Source organism: Carlito syrichta, unplaced genomic scaffold (genome assembly GCF_000164805.1).
Source record: "Carlito syrichta isolate Samal-C Ts95f unplaced genomic scaffold, Tarsius_syrichta-2.0.1 Scaffold309007, whole genome shotgun sequence".
Taxonomy (NCBI): domain Eukaryota; kingdom Metazoa; phylum Chordata; class Mammalia; order Primates; family Tarsiidae; genus Carlito; species Carlito syrichta.
The window spans coordinates 347,868-351,051 of NW_007253103.1; the positions used below are offsets into that span (position 1 = coordinate 347,868).

Here is a 3,184-nt window from a genome sequence, read left to right on the forward strand (position 1 = left end):
CTCCAGCGATCCTTCCACCTCAGCCTTCCGAGTAGCCGGAATTACAGGTGCACGCTACCATACCCGGCTAATTTTTTTTTGATTTTATTGTAGAGATGAGGTCTCGCCTGCCCAGGCAACTCTCGAACCCATGGGCTCAGGCAATCCACTCACCTTAGCCTCCCAAAGGCGCGGGATTACAGGCTGAGCCACTGAGCCCGGCTATCTATGCTGTTAGTAAACCAGTGCTGAATTACCGTTACTTTTCTTTTCTTTTTTTTTGAGTCAAAGTCTCATTCTGTCGCCCAGGTTGGAGTACAGTGGCACGCTGTTGGCCACTGCAGCTTTGACCTGCTGGGCTCAGGTGATCCTTCTGCCTCAGCTTCCAAGTAGCTGGAACTACAGGCTTGTGCCACTACGCCCAGTTCTGTTACATTTCTAATAGTTCATTATCTTTCTTTATTCATCTTGTTTTTTGTGGTGTTTGGCCTGTTTTATTTTACATTTGAATTTATTTATTTAGTTTTTGAGTTGGAGTCTCACTGTCGCCCAGGGTGGACTGCAGTGGCACGCTCATGGCCACCGCAGCCTCAACCTCAGGCAATCCTTCCACCTCAGCCCTTCAAATAGCTGTGACTGCAGGTGTGCGCCACCACGCCCAGCTAACTTTTTGATTTATTGAAGAGATGAGGTCTCACCAAGTTGCCTAGGCTGGTCTCAAACTCAGGTAATCCTTTCATCTTGACCGTCCAAAGTGCTGAGATATAGGTGTGAGCCACCAGGCTCAGCCTTGTATTAGAATTAAAAAAAAAACTTTAATATCATATCTTCTGCTTAATTTCTATCTCTTAGAACCTTTTTCTAGGTAGAACATGGAGATTAGTTTCTTAGGTTAACCTTTTTAAAACGTACATCTTCATGTCATGATAGTTTAAACCTTTATGAAATGTAGTTTTTACATGTTGTCCTCCATTGCCTGTTAACTCTGTTTTCCCCTCTGGGTAGCATTGCTAGTCTGTTTGGCCCAGTGTTTTCCTTTGCATTCAGGGCCCTGACTCTTACGTTGATCTCTATACTTGTCGAACTTTAGCCTCTCTGAGTCTGTCCCCACAATTAAGTTAGTTAAATTTTGTTGTGAAAGCCTTGTATGGATTCTTCTCAAGCCTTCCTCGTTCATCTCTACTATTCGAGGCACTTTGTAGCTTATATGTCTCTGTCTTTACTTAATAGTAGCTTGTGGCTCTTCAGTGGAACTCTGTATAATGGTTAATTTCTATCTTTTTTTATTTTTATTTTTTTTGAGCTGGAGTCCCACTCCGTTGCCCAGGGTGGAGTGCAGTGGCACACTCATGGCCACCCCAGTGTCAACCTGCTGGACTCTGGCAATCCTTCTGCCTCAGTCTTCCAAGTAGCCGGAACTGCAGGCATATGCTATCATGCCCGGCTAATTTTTTAAAAAATTTTATTTTATTGTAGAGACAAGGTCTTGCCAATTTGCCCAGGCTAGTCATAAACCCGCGGGCTCAGGCAATCCTCTCGCCTCAGCCTCCCAAAGTGCTGGGATTAGAGGCTGGGGCACCGAACCCGGCCAATTTTATCTTTTTTTTTTTTTAAGTGTAAAATAAAACACAGGCACAGAAAGCCATATAAAGCAAGCTGTATAGCTAACTATTAGAAGCGAGCACTGTAGCATCTGTATGCTCTGGCTATGACTAGGAGTCCCTGAACATTGCTGAGTCTTCTGCTGTGCTGGTCCTGCAGCTGCTTCCTTGTGGCACAGATTGGTGTGGCTGCTTTTTTTTTTTAAACTGCCAAATGGAGTGACAAGGCAGGCTTCAGCCTCTGTTTGACCATGTTTCATGAAGCACCTTTTCTTGAAAAAGAGAATGATAGCTATTTATTATGATATTTTAGAGACTTTTAGTACATTCTTTTTTCTTTTTTTTCCCTTAGTTGGGGTCTCACTCTGTTGCTCAGGCTGGAGTGCAGTGGTATGCTCACGGCCACCACAGCCTCAACCTGCTGTACTCAGGAGATCCTTCAGCTTCATCCTTCCAAGTAGCTGGAACTACAGGCATGTGCCATCATGCCCGGCTACAATAGAGACAGGTCTCATCAAGTTACCCAGGCTGGTCTTGAATCCATGGGCTCAGGCGATCCTCTCGCCTCTGCCTCCCAAAGTGCTGGGATTATAGACTTGAGCCACCACGCCCAGCTATAGTGTATTCTTTTTCTAAATCCACAAGCAAGTGTCTTAGGATCTTCCCACATTCCTTTTTTAGTTATTTTGTTTTTGTAATAGTTTAGTACCTGAGATCGTCCTTTGGGGACCTTGGTGGATTCTCTGTCATGGAGGATTCTTGCAGACTCCTGAAGGCCTCCCCTTTCATTGTGCGCCTTGTCTCATTGCTTTAGCATATTGTCCTTTGGTTTGGTCTTGGGTTCTTGTTTGCGTCTGACCTGCCTGCCTGCTTCTGGAGATGGCAAAGTCCTTGTCCTCTCCCAGCTTCTCTGCTTCTCTGGCTCAAGCCATTGCCCTTCTTAGGAGCTTCTGTGCTTCCTCAGACTTTGGTCTTTGGTCTGTGCTTCTCTCTCTATGCTGCCTCTGGGCACCGTCATCCCCTCCTGTGCTTCCCACCTTGGCGCCAGTGATCCAGACATCCGGTGACCACCTGGATGTAGCTGCTCAGCTGCCATGGGCGCCTCCGCCTCCCGTAGCCCTCGGGAGCCCACCGCCTCACTCTCTGCATCTCTTGCTCCTTGTCTCCATTCTCTGCTCTCTGCCCTCATCCCTCCTGCAGGCGAGTCTTGAATCCATTCCACCTCCCCCTCACTCTCCTCCCACCCCCAGCCCTGTCAGGCTCTCACCCTGTCCCTTTGAGCGGCGCCTGCCTTGGTGCACATCCTCTCCTGTATCCTCTTCGTGCCTCAGTTGTCTGGATGGGCTCTAGGCCTCTGCTGGTTCTTACCTCCTCGTTCCCCGGGAATGCAGCTGGGTGCCCTATCTTACCAGAGATACCCGAGATGCTGCCGGCCTCACAGCTACTGGAGCTCCTGCTGCGGGTTGGTGTTGCTCTTAGCTCTGTGGTCTGACGCGCCTGGAGGATCTTGGACATCCATCCCAGTCCCTGATGGGGAGCTCCTCGGGGCTTTTCTGCCTGGGCTGGCCTTGGGCCTGCTGAAGATGCTCAGGAAATTAAGCATC

The 3,184-nt window shown here is 48.2% G+C and overlaps 1 protein-coding gene across 1 annotated transcript in view; it reads left to right on the forward strand.

Moving 5' to 3' along the window:
- PANK2 (pantothenate kinase 2) overlaps positions 1–3,184 on the forward strand; it is a 33,135-nt gene that overhangs the window by 29,233 nt on the left and 718 nt on the right.